Here is a 17,423-nt window from a genome sequence, read left to right on the forward strand (position 1 = left end):
CTTAGAATGTCCATGCTAAACACTGGGTTATGGTTAACCACAAGATGACTGGGTGTCCCTCAGTCTACGCTTTCTGTTTTTTTTAGGGTGGGGGTGGGGGGTTGCATGCTGCTGGCGTGCTGCACCGTGTCCACCTCTTCATCAAAATAAACTGGCTACGCGCTTGAAAAAAGAAAAGGTGGTTTTCAGGATCACTGCTGATCCTGTCACAGTGGTGGTTTGAATGTTGACTCAAAGGTTTTTTTAAATGGTGAGTGACTGCAAAAAAAAGAAACTATGATGCAGTAATTGTGAATTACTTTCTCTCTCTCTCTCTCTTGCTCTGTGTGTGTGTGTGTGTGTGTGTGTGTGTGTGTGTGTGTGTGTGTGTGTGTGTGTGTGTGTGTGTGTGTGTGTGTGTGTGTGTGTGTGTGTGTGAAGAGGAGCAGCAGAAGCCTGGAGGTCAACAAAGTCATTGGTTCAAATATTTAATTGGGGAAGTAAAGTGAGATGCCATACAACACACACTTTTTTTAAGTTAATTGTATTATATTCTGAAATGCTGCTATACTTTTTGACTTTATAGAGTAGGGCCTAAGGCTTTTACCAGTAAAACTCAACATCAGCTGATGAGAGTTTCAACTAACGTGAATTGGCTGATTTCATTTCTATCATATTGAGATAAAGTTTGTTTGTATTTAAAAATGCTTTATTGGGATTAACACTGAAAAAAGTCATTCATTCATCAAATGAGTCCAGCGTTGATAATAACTATTCATTTGAATAACCAAAATGTATTTGCTGGTTTAAATTTCTCAAATGTCAGGAGGTTTTGCTGATTTTCTCCCATTTATATAATATTACAAAATAATAACTTGGAATTTTGAACTGTTGGTCAGACACAAGAAGCCGTTAGCAGAAGTCAGCTTGGGCTTTGGGAAATTGTAATCTGTACTTTTCAGAGATTAAATGATTTGATTATATGATTATACAAAAATAGTCTAATTGATAATTAAAGTAATCATTGGTTGCTTTAGTAAAATATACAATAAACAAGTTAAGATCTGAAGTACATTGTCATACATAGAATAAATAAATGCTCCAGTGCTTTGTTTTTTAAAAAATGTTAAGTCAGAAACAGAACACACACACACACACACACACACACACACACACACACACACCCTAGCCCGCAGACCCCCCTCCCCAGGACATGAAGGTCCTATCTGTCTGAGTGGCAGATAGGAGGGGTGTTTGATCGATAAGCACCACCCTCCCCTCGGCTCACTGACAGCTCCTGTCAAGTATCCAGCAGGACGTGTATCAAATGGATCAACCCTTTACCCCCCACACTGCCCCCCTCCCTTTAAAGGAGAACTGTCACTAACTGCTACTGTCACATACCAGTCAGGTGCTTTCAACGCACTGATAATGTGCCAGGGAATTTCACCAGGACTGTTATCCAAACTGTAACGGAGAGAATGTGTGTGTTGGGTGGAGAGCTGTTGAAAGTTGGCCTGTGTGTGTGTGTGCGTGTGCGTGTGTGTGTGCGCGCCCTTCCTGACCCTTTTTTCTGCTTATCATTTCAGATCAAGCAACAAAATAAAGGACTGACTTGCTTATTTTTATTATTTTTATTGTATTTTGTACATTTTCAAACAACAAAATTTGAGCCTGGACTCAAACCTGAAATCATCCTAAGTGGAAAAAAATAGTAGAAGAGTTATGAGGCTGGAAACCTATACCTTTTTTTTTTTTTTTCAGGGTCTCCTTGTTAAAAGAGACCTGCTACTCTCCGCATTTCACCAGAGGAGAGGTGCTCCTCAGTGACCCACATCAAAGATGTTGGACGTGGAAGAGTCCTTTGTGGGAAGTCTGGGGGAAATGTGTTTGTGTGTCCTACACCCGCCATAAGGTCCGCATTCTTAGGTGCTTAACACATCGACGACGTGTCCTTAAACCGAGATGCAGCAAAGCAGCCCGCAGACTCACGGGGTTGGTGTATGTCTGTTTGTGTGTCTTGGTGGGGGGTGGGGGGGTTTTAAAGGGGCGACAAGGCGATAGTGTCGCTGATTGACACGTGAAGAGCGACTAAAAAATGCTCCTGCTTGGAATGCGACAATCTCCCAGCGTCCCATGTTGCTCTGCGTCCGACAGTGAATTGTTAAAAGCATTCCAGGCAGTTGGGGTGAGGGTGAAAAGAGGGTGAAAGGAGACGGCCTGGTGCTAAAAGAGGAGTTTGTTTTCCTCCTAGAGAGGATGAACCGTATCCCAACAGGTCTGCAACATAATCATGCACAAAAGATAAAGATGGAGAACGAGGAAGGGAAGCTTTTTATGTCATGGGCTTACTTCACAGCGTTTCTGTGATGTTACTCTGTATCGCTTCAGGGAGCGTTTCAAAAATCTTCCGTTGGCTCCCGTCCTATCTCTTTTACAGTAAAGCAAGTCACCCCCCACATTTGGGATTTTACTGAGGACAGGGGTTCAAAAGAGCCTTGGTGGTCCCTGCGTTCACGTACACCCCCACCCCGCCGTCTCAAACCCACCCACTGAGGCAGACAAGATGGTGGTGGTTGCACGATGAGGCGAGGTCCTTTTCCGAGCGTCAGGTTAAACCGACCACACGACAGTGGCAAAAGCCCCCCCACTGACAAGGTCTAATTGGTTCCACAGGTTGCCGAACACAGAGGGAAAGAGGGGAACAGGGAAGAAGAGGAGGGTGAGAGAGGGGTGAAAGGGGAGAGGAACAGCAGGTAGCGAGAGACAGATAAATGGTAGGAGGGGAGAGAAGGGGATAGAGGAGGGTACAGGAAGGAGGGTCGGGCAGAGAGCAAAACCCCGGGGGGAGAACGTAGACCACAGATAGAAAAGAGATGTCAGACAGATGGAGGAGACAGAGCAAGCAGATAGATATCAGCTTGTAAACTCGCTACTTGTGAAATAACTCGGTCGTTCACGCCGCCTCTCAACTCCAACCTTGTATCTCAAGTTGCTGACCAGACTATAAACAGAGAAAAGTAAGTCTTGGCCCAGATGTCTGCTGGCTACACCCGGAACCCCAAGAAAAACCGCCCCCCCGTGCTCTCAGATCCTTATCCCTCGTCAGACTGACAGCCGTCGGGTTGGGATTGACATCATGATCGGCGTCTATACAAATTTGTTGTGATGTGCACGTTATAATCCACACATTGGAGGCATTCTGCATCAAATTGGAATTTGAAAACGAAACATCATGTGTTTCCTGCGTACCTGTCCATTCACCATTTAGTCTACTCAACACAGCAGAGCTTGGAGCTAAATGCTAACATTAGCATGGGCTACTACCATGCTCCCAATGAAATGCTACATGCTGAAGTTCCATCCTTCCCATGTTTGTGTCTAAAAAGAGCTACAAGAGGTTATGGCACCACCAAAGTTAGGAAGGGGGATCCTCTGGGGATCATGAATATCTAGAAAATAGTTGTTATTGTTGATATTTTCAGTCAAGATTCATGTATTACAAAGAGATCTCTTATTTTTTTATTCTCAATGACGTGTGATGCTCTTTATGTTTCCTGTCCAGCAGAGGCTTAAGTTGTCTAGTCACAATATGTGAAGTGACAAGGTTTTTTATGACCGCATGTCAATCCCAAAAGGGGGAAATTGTTTTTTTTAACTGGCTCCCCACCACAGGGAGGTCAGAGAGCAGGGTCAGCAACAGAGCCGCATCCCTGGGGCTGGCAGCCCATCAGCAGGGCAACTACTTGTAGTCATTCATGGAGGCTTGAAGGAAACAGTGTCTGAGAATCCATTTAGCCTAATTGGACTTAGACTTTTTAGAGGCTTCCCCCGTTGGGGGGGTTTGTTTGTTCAGAGAGACTTTGTGATATTTAGTGTAAAGCTGTTAATTTTCAACCTATGTTACAATGAACGCATCAACTCAATGGCCAGAAAGTCACAGCACAAAGCCTCAAACCTGTAATGCCACTGAGAAGTGAAATCTGGAACTGTTCAGCAGATGAAGGAGTGACTTTGTGAGTCCTCAGAGTATTTATTTCTTTTTATACCCCAACGAGCTTTAGTCTGTATTATTGGTAGTTATGGAGCACAAAATGGTATTCCCAGAAAAATCACCCTGGGTGCTCTCACACTGCAGGAAATCTTACAAGTCATTTAATCTAGTTAGGGCTCTTAAAATATTATTTTTCTTAAAAGGACGGTTGAGAAAAAAAATCTGCCAGTGGGGAGAAGTAACTTAACATACTTTCAATGCAAATACTGACAGAAAATACTTGACATTTCTTGAATAATTTCTTAAATGAATGCATTTATGACACTACTGGAGCAATGTGACAAGTTTTACAGTATGACATTGTTTGGTATTTTTTTTACGAGTATGTCTCTGAGACATCTGATACCAAGCTGGGAATATGTGGATTTACCTGACTTTTATATTTCACATGTTTTATGAAAAATACGATTTCCTTGTTATGATGTAGCTTTTATATATTTTTTTTATATTGCAGACACCGTCACCATCTTGCATAGTTCATTTCCTTTATGGAACAGGTCCAATTTTACATCTCCATGACATCTGTCCTAGACTGTCTAGACCATAGAAATAACACATATAAATTCCTAAAGTGACTGGCATTCCCATTTGATGTAAAGTGATCTGCTGTGTGCTTGCCAGGGCTGAGTGATCACTGACACTACTCCTGTTAGACAATTTATTTGAAGGAGTCACTAAGTTTTTAATGTTCAAAATCCTTGTGCTTTTGTACATGATACTGCTGCCGTAAAAATGGAGTGAAAAGTACCTATGTCATTTAAACGCATCGATGGAGCTTCTTTTGGCTTTTATCAACTAAAACATCCCAACGCCATACAACCAATCTTAATTTCTTTGTTGTCCTTTCCTTATCTCTAAAGCTGTGAAATGGATGGAAGTTACACTACAGCTGCAGTTAAATAATGCCGTGGACAAACTCTTACGTTCCAGATGTTTTGAAAAGTATGTATCACAGATGGTAAATGATGTATTCATAGATGTGTTATGAATGTGTCAAATATCTAGTAAATGTAAGCCTTTACCACATCTTTTAAATTAAAAAGAACTTGAAATAGTGTAAAAATCTGGTTTCTCAACTATGTGTCAGGACTTTAAACGGGTTATTGGACCCTATCCCGACACATTTATAGAGCCCGAACCCATCCAGCGATTCAACAAAGCAATGAAAGCCTGCAACTAGGTTTAACTCAAAATTACCTCCTACGTCATACTGTGCTTGGTCAGGAAAGGAATAATTGCTGAACGTTAGATGAGAAGACTGATGCCACTCATGACTGTACAGAAAATATGAAGCTACCGCCTGCAGCCAGTGAGCTTAAATTAGTATAGAGGCTGGAAACGAGGGGAAACCGCTAGCCTGGCTCCATCCAAAGGTAACAAAATGCCTACCAGCACCTTTTAAAGCTCAACTAATATGCTGTATCCTCTTGTTTGTATTTTGACAGAATGACGCTGGTTGGCGGTTTTACCTTCTGTAAATTTACCACAACATGTTGATTTTACAATTTGATTTTTGTGGAGAATTAACAACCCAGATATAACTATTGACTATAACATTTCACAAAATGTCAAACTATTACTGGAACATCTACACTGCTTTTATAGCAGTAGTTAACACTTTTTTTCATACTCTGACACCTTTACTGATCTGTTTCCACTTTGCAAATTTGTTGCAACCACTGGTGAAAAGCAGGCAGTGAACACCAATCCAGCCTTATTCATCTCTGTGAAGATGATTTGCTGGGTTGGACAGTCATCAGTTGGTTCAGTATCAGACGATTTGAGACACAGTGAGTATCAAGTCATACTTGATAAAAAAAACAAACCAAAAGACAACATTTTAAAGGTATATATTTATTTTCTTTATTGTTGGGGATAATGAGCTGAACATAGGAGTCCAACATTTTCTTGCATGTGAACGTTTGAAGTGTTTCAAGGGTTAAGCCCTCAGTTGGTTGGAAGAGATAGGGGCTAAGAGCAGCCCATGAATCCTGCAGTCTCTGCAGGCACAGCATGGTAAAATAATTAAGCTTGCCTTTGAAGGGGACTAAACAAACACAACAGCACTCAACACTCGACCCATCCACTCTCTATACCCCCCCTCTCTTAGAGTGGACTTTCCTTCTCTGCTTTCTCACTCTGTTACCTGCCACACTATTAGCCCCTCGTGTTAACCAGCTGCCCCCCCCCCCCCCCCCAACATTAACCTTCTCACTTTTTCGTCTCTGTGCAGATTCTGCTGGAGAGCAGTAGTGGGGAGGAGGAAGGAGAGAGGAGGGCCAGGTGATTCACAGGTCAGTTTTTTACATCTTCTAGTTGGCTTTAAACAGAGGGGGGAAACAGTGCTGCTGGAATACTTAACCAGTAATCCATAAGTGTTATGATATTATTAAAGTCCCCTCCGTTAAGTGGCCTTTAGAACACTTAGTTAGAGAATGGAAAACGTGCAATCTATTTCTTTCTTCTTCGGCTGGTTCTGGGTTCTGTTGATGTTGCTTTAGCGCAACAGAATGGGAACTTTCTAGTTGTCAGAGAGCATGGTTTTGTAGTCTTGGTATTCTGTGCTTCATTTATTCAAGAAACGGCAGGCTGGGACAGTTTGACGTTTTGGGAAATACACTCAATCGCTTTCTTGTTGCTGTACTAGCGAAACCACCGGTTCGCTAGTTTAGCTAGTTTAGCATAAAGACTGGAAATAGGGGGAAACAGCTCAGTTTAAATCAGCCAATCAATCCAAGCTAATTAACTCACGTGACATCTAGTTTATTTGAACAATAAAAAAACTGAAGTGAATATGTTTGCTTAGGTTTTGTACGGATTAAACAAGTTACATAAAACCTAGCCGTTAGTTAGCTGTTTCTTTCAGTCTAGGCCAAGCTACTCATATGACAAGTGAGGCAGACGAGTCCCTGACATACCATCTGTTAACAGCAACAACATTAAAATGTGCATGTAGGGAAAACACATATGGCCCACACATGATATTAATTGGAATAAATGTCCATCAGTATTGTGACATCACAAATCACACATGGCACTTGTTAGCTGGCAGGTTTAGCACACCAAGGAAAGTCAATTACACCAAAATTGAGCATCTGCCTTCTTGACTACTCTTATTCCCACACACACTCCACAGCCAAAGATACACGCCCTAAAACTTGAGATTGCCATAAGTGCACACTTATAGCAATCTAAAGCAATCATGAAACCAAGACAGCGATACATCTTAGCACGCATAACGGTGTCCAACAAAAACAAATCAACTAATACGGACAGTGCACAGTGTGGTTGGTAAGTCCAGAGTAGCAACAATAGGATTAGAACGCCTAAAACCGAGCAGTTATAAAACAGAGAAGCTATTTGAGCAGTACCCGTGGGGGTGGTATGGATTGTCACCAATTGCTCATTTTTTTTATTATATCCCACCACTTGGAGCAGTGTGAGGAATTTTAAAACCAGGACGGTGATCTCACCTCAGAATGGTCCGATCATGATGGTGCATGAGGGACATTACGTTCAACTCCAAAATTCCAGCTTCTCTTTCTTATTTCTGAAGAAGCTGAGGCCGAAATACATTATGCTAGAGATGAGAAATTATTTGTTTTGTGCTCCCATTAATGTGCACATTGTAGCCCACACTCTGAGTCCCTATTGCATCAGTGCTGCTGTACAAATATGATTGTTTGTTTGATACTGAGCTGACATTTTATTAATAAATGTAATAACTAATAAAATACACAGATATGTAGACGTATAGCGTAAATAGTTTTTTAAAGATGTGAATGATGTGTCAGTGGTGCAGCAGTGGAAAATAAAATTATTAGGCTATACATTGGAAGCAATTTGCCATTTAATTATTTTTTTAAAGAGTTCTACAACAATTTAACATTGCTAAATGAGAAATAAAAATGATGAAAATCAATGCTGTGGAACCAGCGTTTTTTATTCATCATTTTTATTCCCATATATTAGCCTACTCTGTGTTACGCTAGTAAACGTAAATGTAGCCTTGAGCCACTATGGTTGAGCCGGCTGAAGCAGTAACTTCACACAATCTTTTATTAGTACATTTGATTCCATCATCTCTATATGATGATGGAATAGCTAATATAGCAGCTATAATATAGCTATAATTTCAGTTTTCCCCTCCGATGGTGGCTAGCTAGCTATGATCTAACCAAATTTGACTGCTATTTTTGTTTGGGGAGACATTAAATGCACCAGTTTTAACTGTAAAGGACTCAATAACCCTATAAAACGTTACAAGGTTTTACAACATCTCTGCCAGCTAGGTGCCCATGCAAAGAGACTAATTTTAAAACCTCAGCTCATTTTAAACTAAAGAGATGGACCATGCTTCAATTTCTATGAATGCATTTTTTAAGAACTTTGCATGTACATGTGTGCCATGACGTCTTAATACACGCTTACTTTCAAATGAGGATTTAATAAAAAAAAATAAAAAAAAATTTCTTTGAATGAAACAGCTGATGTGTCCACTTCGGTGCTGTGGGAGATACATCAGGGGGGAGATTATCTCATACAGGATATGAGAAAAAAATGCAGAAAAGATAAACTGACTAAATTGGCGCAGTGCATATCCCGACTTGACAACATGAACGCTACCTTCCCACCCCCAGAGATATATAAGGAGCGTGTCTACTTAAAGGCAACATTTGAAACACAAACTTTTGCTCCGAATGATATCCGAGTTTCATGACTATGATGACAAGGCCAGGAACCTACTAGATCACCAGTTATATCAGTTATCATCAAATCCCCCAGATCCAAACCAATTGAACCGAACCACTGACCTTTTAGAAGTTTATAATGGATCAATATCACTATTGCGAAACTCATTGCAGCTGCGCTGTCCTTACAAGATGAGAAATTACTAGGGCCAGATGGCGATCCGTCTGAGTTTTCTAAACGTTTTGGCGCAAGTTAGTCCCTTTATTAATGTACATGTTCGATTAATCTTCGATTCTGGTTGCCTTCCTCAAATTCTGATCCAAGCTTCCATTTCTCTCCTCTTAAAAAAAGGCAAAGATCCCTTGGCCTGCACCTCCTACCGCCCAATTAGTTTGTTGAACGTTGGCTTTAAACTGTTATCAAAGCTGTTGGCCCTGTGCCTGGAACCTATTTTCCCATCTGTTATTTCTCTGGACGAGACAGACTTTATTCATAACAGGCATTCCTTCTCAACCTTAGATGTCTATTCAATACAATTTATAATGTCTTCTCCTCTAATACCCATGAGGCCTTCATATCTTTAGACGCTGAGAAAGCATTTGATAGAGTGGAGAGGGATTTTCTTTTTTACACATTAGAGAAATTTGGTTTTGGGACAAGCGTTATTTCTTAGATTAAGCTGCCCTATTCTTCTCTGCAGGCATTGATTAGGACATATTTAAATCTGACTATTTTCGCTATTGTCTATTAGTTGCAGTCATCATTGAACCCCTCTCAATAGCACTTCGACCCCCCACATTAAATGTGCTATAGTTTTTTCTTTATGCAGATGATCTACGTTTGTACTTTTCAACTGTCTCTGTGCCTGCTGCCTTTGCCACCCTTCAATCATTTGTTTGAAATATTATGGTACAAATTGAACTTAAAAATAAGGGATCTCATTCCACCATAGTTCTGTCCCCTCCCTGGGATATATTATTGAGGTGGGGCAAGTGAGGGCAGATCCAGAAAAAATTCCAAGCAGTAGTCAATTGACCTAAACCCACATATAAAAAAACAGTTCTTCGGTTTTGCAAATCTTTACTGCCGTTTCATAAGAGACTACAGCAGAGTGGCTGACCCCTGATCCACGCCTACCCTGGACCAAGCTTTTTCCGGGACCCCTGAGGCAGATGCAGCTTTCTGATCTCAATAGACGGTTCACTTCTGCACCAGTGCTCATTCACCCTGATCCCTCACGTCAGTTTATAGTGGAGGTGGATGCATCCGACTCTGGAGGAGGGTCAGTCCCCTCAACTATCAGTTAACGACCAGAAGCTTCAACCTTGTGCCTTCTTTTTCTGTCGTTTGACCCCAGCTGAGAGAAACTACAATGTGGGTAACAGAAAACTGTTGACAGTCAGTTCACCTGTCTACCGGACGCCAGCTACAAGCTGTCCCTCTTCAGGCAGCGTTTCTGGCGGCGTTCCATGGTGACCAACACCCGTGCATTTGTGGCTGCAAGTTCAACCTCAGGTATGACGCCATTTCAATGTGCCGTAGTTTACCAACTCCATTTGTTTCCAGCTTTTGAAGAAGAGGGCTTTAGGTACCTTTAGTTCAGGCCCATCTCCACTGTATTTGCAAAGACTAGAAGGATGCCTATGCCGCTCTGTTCCACTCTGCTGACGGCAACCACTGCATTGCTGACATTCACTACTACCAGCCAGGTCAGTCAGTTTGACTTTTGTCCAAGTATCTGCCAAACTGATACCAAAGAACTCCCACCCTCGGTGCATTGTTTGGGGTCTTCCCCTAATTGCCTTACCTCTCTGAATCCAAAAAAGATGTACAAGCTTTTGTCACAAAGACTGATAGCCTTTGGATGAAGGGAAAATGTACCTTTTTACTTTTTATAAAAGGTACTACACAATTGTATTATCATGCAAAACGCTAAAACAAAGAAAAAAGAACTGGAGTTCCTTGTGAGTTCTGAGATCAATTAGTGGATTTCTGTGAAGTGAGTCCACTAGGGTAGCACCAGGGTCTTAAATTATTTATTTAACCCTAATCTTCAAAATAGATGTTAGTTTAAACCTCTATATGACATGAATTAGCTATTATATGCAGCATAATAAATCAGAATGTATATTACAATATTTAGGACACAAGGTTAATATCCTGCAAGCACCTAGTTTAAAATAAATTGTAGCTGTGATACTTGTTTGTTTGTAACCCTATGTTCATAAGTAGGCAGTAGTTATATTACATTCATTACACCTACACACTACAGCAGGGGGCTAAAGTTAGAAAATGCTGGGCTGTCACATTTTTATGTGCTGATTGTATTTGCTATTCTGGTCTGACATATTAACTCAACTGACGGTGGAGTATACGGGTCCCAAAAGTAGCAAGATTTTCTGTTTTTAATTAGTTACAATTAAAATGAATTACTTTTCTATTTTAAGTGCAAAAAGAAATGCAGACAACTTCCTTTTTTAATACACATGGTTGACCTTCACTGACACCTAGGATTTCTGCATCTCGATATGTTTTCAGGCAATTTAGTGATTTAGTGGTGAAGAGGAGCACGTGAGATCTGCACCAGGAGGAGATGCTGCTAAAGCTGAGTTGTTTTAGGTTTGAGTAACTGCAAGCAAACTTTAGGCGAGACTAAGAAAACGGGAAGACTTTGCATGATTAATGGAAAAGCGGGAGATAAAGAAAAAGAGAGCATGATAAAGGTAGAGCGAAAGAGAGAAGGAGAAAACAAGTAAGAGAGAGGCATGGGGAGGTATGATTCCCAGAGGACCATTGAATTTCCTTTCTTTCTTCTCTGCGTTTTTCATGGTCCTCTCACTCCCAGGTCTACACAGCTGTTTCAGGGCCGGGGGCTTCTTTCTCCAGAACCCAGATGAAAGAGCCGCCCTAAGCAGCCCTGCAGGTAGGTCTGTTAAAGCCATTGCTCTGGCTGTCCACTGCCCAACGCATGAAATAAAAAAGGCAGAAAGAGAAAGAGAGAGTGAGGGGGGAGTGGGGGTAGAAGTGGGTGAGAGGGAAAAGGAGGATGATATGAAAACAGGGGTAAAAAAGAAACTCAAAGAAGTAGGAGAGAAAGAACAGAGGACACAGATGACAGACAAGGAGAAAAGACGAAGATGGAGAGATGGAGGAGTGAGAGGGAAAGCAGAGAGAGAGGGGAGGATACCTACCCCAGTCCTCCTCCTCTTCCTCCCCCCTCAGCACCCCCTGATACCAGGAATGATGTCTGCTTTTATTGACTTTGTTAAACCATTTTCAATGCTACTTCCTATGTGTTTACAAGACAGTAAATCACGCTGCACTCGGGGTGGGGGGTTATGGGGGTGAAATTCGGGGGGAAACATCCAAGTCGCTGGGAAGGAAGACCACTTCGACCGAGCCAACGACAACTTTGCAGCTTTCTACCTCACTGCCAGCACTTCACGCCACACACACACACCTTTCCTCACGGGGAATTGATGGAGATGCCACTGTGGGCCCCTTTGTCTTCATCGCTTTCAGTTTCATCTGTTCTAACGAGAGGAAATGAGTAATTTAAGACCCGCTGAATGATAAAATTGTTGTTGAGATTCTTGAAAACAAGCCTACCAAAAGAAACGGCAAAACAGAACGGCTCTGCTCGACAGTTGTTAAAAGCTTCAACAGAGGGCTTTATTTAAAACCACCAGGAACACCGCTCAAAGTCGTTATGCAAACACATTTGGGTTATGGCAAATTTGGGTCCCCTTAATCACTTCTACACACTGGGGTCATTCCCAGACAGTCGTTTCATCCAGTTAAAAAGCCATTCAAGCTCTCCGCTGCGCTCAAACACGAGTACTTCAAACGTCATTCGGTGGCGAGAACTTTGACTTGATTTTCCGAATTTTCTCACCGTAACAATTTGCTCAGGCGCTGGCACCGTGACACCACCACTCATACACACAGCCCACTCACCAAATCATCATCACTGTGGGACTGAGCTGCTCCGGGTGACCGAAAGGTCCCCCACCACCCACCCCACCCTGATTACCTCATTTTAGTGGCACAATTACTGTCGTTCTCACGCTGTCTTTCCATCAGTCCAAATTCATTTCTAAGATGACAACAAAAAAATAAGACTAGAAGGTATAGGATATGTCTCCTTGTCTACCCTTATTTGAATAAAAACAAAAAAAAAACATTATCATCACCACTTTTTAATAAGTTGCCCTTTATGTGTCCATAAGTTGTCATTAATGTTAATTATTTTTTTTATTAATGCTTTTTAATCAGTTATAATACATTCATGACATTAACTTTAGGCTTTCCAGATAGAAGTCAAGCCAACGTTTAATGGTTCTAATGAACCATTAAGTCTGCCGTTATAAATGTTAATAAGTCATTTATAAATAGTAAATGCTGAAAATGTTAGTATATCATTGATAAACAGTAATAAATCATCAAGTCTGTTGTTATAACTATGTTGTTATATGGACATGCACAGAAGGTGGTAGGAAGGGGATCAGTAGCATTTTTTTCCCCCTGTGACCGCTAATTGGTTGATCCAGCCATAAGTCATTATTAAATGGTAATGAACCATCAAGTCTGCAGTTGTAAATGTTAATTCATTAATAACAGGTTAGGAGTTTCCAATAAGCTTACTGCCAAAGTGAGTATGTCAGCTATAAATTGAAATTACAATATGTCCTGAATGAGCCAAGTCTGCAGTTGTAAATGCCAATAAGTTGTTAATAAATTAATGTTGGTCCAGTTCCAGCGCCATTTCGTAGAAGGTCAGAGGTCACATGGTCCATTGGGGGCGTGTCCATTAGGAGCTCAAGTGCAAAGAAGACAAAGCAAGTACTGGAGGACGACTAACACCAGTCACAGCCTGGCGATCCAAAAGTGGATTTATTATTCACAGAAGTAATAAGTGGTTGATTAACATTAATAAAGCCATTAATTACAACTTGTAAATCCTTAATAAAGGACAGCGTATTCATGTACTAATTATGTCAGTCAGTTACATTTTTATCTAAAGTAACAAAAGATGTCATGAAGGAATAAAAGTGTTTTAAATCAGTTTCTACAACGTATGCCATGTCATCCTGCAAACACACCCGGAGCAAACAGTCAGCACACCTGAGCCAGATCAAGGTAACTGTGGCCAGCATTGTGTGGGTTCACGTTGTTGCAACAAAGCAGCAGTGCATAATTACAAAAGATGACTGAAGAGTTTTTTTCCTCTTCTAAAAAGCCGCTGAGGTTTCGGCGGTGAGCGACACTGCTACCAGATGACACTGGGAATCACAACATCCCACATTTTCTTTCCACACTCCCTCTCACTCACTCTCTCTCTCATATTCTGTCCTTCTTCTTTTCTGGCTGTGTTTTTTTCCTGTTCCTCTATGGTGTCTACCTTTCCATTGGCTCTGCCTTATGCAACAGTGTGTATTTTTATGTCTCACATTAGCTAGGAGGAATAATACCTCTCACTGAATGGTAGTCTGCTCTGGGGCCTTTTCAGACATTCAGTCACTCTTCTTCTAAGAATAACCAATGTGCGTCTTTGCCAAAATAAAAAAGTTCCTCTTTTTTTTTTCACAGCGTCCGGTGATTGCTGTTTTTGTGGCTCATTCGCTGATACCGGGGCTTTGTATTAGTTAGCAAACTGTGATCCAAATGTGAAAAGCAGCTTTGGGAGACTAAGAGAAAAAAGACAAAAGCAGTCGGGATCTGAGGCAAAACTTGGACCTGCGTCAACTCTTCTCAAACTCATTAATAGGGCAGAAACGCTGGTCGCTAGAGAATCTCAGGAGTGAGGCGGCAGCCAGTTAGGTATGTAAAAAAAATAGAATAAAAAATGAAAGCTTTTGATCATGTTTCAGAGGAACCTTTCATGTAAGAGTCTGGAGAATTTAAGGCAAACCTGTGACAGGTCACCTTAACCAAATGCCATTAATGTTTGCAGAGACGGAATTGTTTCTAAATTGTAAGTGGCTGTTCTAGACTGTAGTGAAGTCAGGGAGACATACCGACTGCACTGCACTGGACAAATGTTCTCAGCCAAGTTTTTTTTTTTAAAGCAGTAAAGATGTTGAAGCAGATATGAGAATAACTAGAATAACTATTCTACACTGATTTGCTTTCCTGCTGAGAATTAGACGAGAAGACTCGTTGCTGCACATTACAAACGAAGCTATAGACGGCAGTTGGTTAGCTTAGCTTAGTTTAGCAAAGACTGGAAACCTTAGGAAACAACTGAAGTTGAACTGTCTGAAGTTAAAAAAAAGAAATCACACCTACGAGAATCTCTAAAGATCACTGAATAACAGATTATATTGTGTTTCTTTAATCCAAACGTGGGTTTTACTCTGGATTATGACTATTTCTTGACTGGTCCTCTGAGTCACTGTGAGGTTTCCCAGCAACGAGTGCAGACCTTTATTGAGTGATTGGGATGAATCTTCTCATGTGCAAGTGTACATTCCAAAATGTTGAACAAGTACTTTAAGAAAACTACATCAGTAAATGTGTGAATTTTCTGTTTCAGCACAAGTGGCAACTTTTCAACAAAATGAAAGTAATTCACTCACTTTGCATGATTGACTGCAACGCAAACAATGACATAAGAGAGAAACAAACCACTGATCTTTAGTTTACTTTTTGTCTAATCACACACAGCCATTGCAATAAAATCCTAACTATTTTTTTTTTCAAGGTATCTGAATTCTTTCCAGAATCCCCCCACTGGTTACTTTCAAGTAGAAACTGAAAATGGGGGAAATACACAGCATTCCTAGCGCTCAAGACTTCTGTCATTGTCGGTTCTTGGCTGACCCAAGGCCATGACAAGAGTCTAAGGAACCACGCCTGCAAGTATCTTAGGGAGAATAAAAGCCATCTTGCAATGAAATACAGTCGTGCTCCCCGACATATGAAACTCAGATGCTTGTTTGAAGAGGGGATGTTGACAGATAGAACAGTTGAGTGGATGGAAATGACTTATTTATTTTTTTTAACAAATTGAATCTAGTTCACTTCAGAGAATAAACAGAAATGTTCCCGCTCCAGAATAATGTATGTGACATGCGACTAAAAGAAGAATGTGAAGTCTGAGTTAACTTCGTAAACAGAATGTCACCGTCTCCCACTTTCCTCCTCCCCAATCAAATGTTCTTTAAATGACTCGTGACAGAACTAATCTGCGGGTTCAGACGGTCAAATGCGCACATTTGATGAGCCATTGTGTGGTCTTCATAAAACTCATTCTCTTTAATTATCATGCATGTGGATTTCAGATTTAGGATGTGCGATCATTGCTTCATAGGGGTCAAAATATGAAAGAACAAAGAGCTGAATTGTTCCAGGTGGCAAAATCACTTGTTACAGTGTCCCGCTGGAACTAATAAGGCAGGTCCATTTTCACCCTCTAAATCCCCTGCATTGGCTGAAATGACTGATTTACAGCTAAGACATTGACCAAACTCACATGATTATATATATATTATGGCCTACTTTACTCTTGTACAGCTGTGCTGTGCGAAGGGTGCAAAACTTTCCCATAGTGTTCATACAGAGAACACTCACAGGTAAAAGCCGACGTTCAAAAATGTTTCTTTTGACGATTTTTGGACAAAAATTCTGGTTTGAGGCATGACGTTAGTAAACCTATATTGTAGATTAGCACTGTTCTGATTTAATGCGTAGGCCTATATGGTCGTCCACAATGTTTATTTCACCAGCCCACACAGGAAGTGTGAAGGGAGAGTGTCACATTCCCACATGCTCCACTTATTTAAGGAAGCTCAATTCACTTTCAAAATTTGGTGCAACTACGACATCTTTCTGTCACAAAACCAAAGATAGAAAGACAGATATATGATCTCGTCTATGTAAGAAATGGAACACTTTAACAAAAGTGGAGTAACATGTTACACCTTTAAGAGCTTTAGGAATACTTTGCCTATAAGCTGTGATAGTGTGACTGTATATAAGTTATTTCATTTAGAGAGAAAAAAAAACGCAGTCACGTTCCCTTGAAGGCAAACTGAAGGAAAGCTTAATAATTATAATATAACTGCATGTTGTAGTGTATGAAGCCACGTTGTGTAAGCAGCAGCAGACCCATGACAAAAAAAAAAATCCAACCAGGTTTGTGAAAAGTTGTGGAAGAGTGATTGTGAGCGAGAGTATTTGTATCCAAGGAAAGGCTTTAGATGTTATGTGAAAACCATTCTGTGTCATGTGTTCACATGGAATACATATTACTAACATATGTAGGATGAAAAAGTACATCACGGTGTGTCCTGTGGGACTACCAAACAACCTCTAACCTGCAGTCAGGGAATAAGTTAATGTAACTGTAGATTTTCTTAAGTACATGCCAGGGAATGTTTCCATGTGGACATTTCTGTTTAGAGGGAAACCACTAAACACTGTGGTTTGACATAGATGGAGATACAATAATAATCGGCTTAATGTGAATAATTATGAAGAAAGCTTAGTGTAAAAAACATTCTGGAGGACATGCTGAGGTTTTTTTTTGTATTTATGTGGCTCTAACCCACAAATAAGCTCCTCTCTTCATGACACATTGTGGTTTATATCCTCATCCTTCCCTCTCAACTCATTGATGGATTCTGTGTTTGTGGATTTGTCAGCAAATAGGTGCAGGCGAAGTGTTTTAATAAGTATTCAGTTTCAAAATTGGCTC

The 17,423-nt window shown here is 40.8% G+C and overlaps 1 protein-coding gene across 1 annotated transcript in view; it reads right to left on the reverse strand.

Moving 5' to 3' along the window:
• The window catches only part of dpcd (deleted in primary ciliary dyskinesia homolog (mouse)), a 183,095-nt gene that overhangs the window by 157,597 nt on the left and 8,075 nt on the right, over window positions 1–17,423 (reverse strand). The window lies entirely within an intron of this gene.

The sequence above is a fragment of the Eutrigla gurnardus genome (genome assembly GCF_963514095.1).
Source record: "Eutrigla gurnardus genome assembly, chromosome: 3".
In the NCBI taxonomy this organism is placed as follows: domain Eukaryota; kingdom Metazoa; phylum Chordata; class Actinopteri; order Perciformes; family Triglidae; genus Eutrigla; species Eutrigla gurnardus.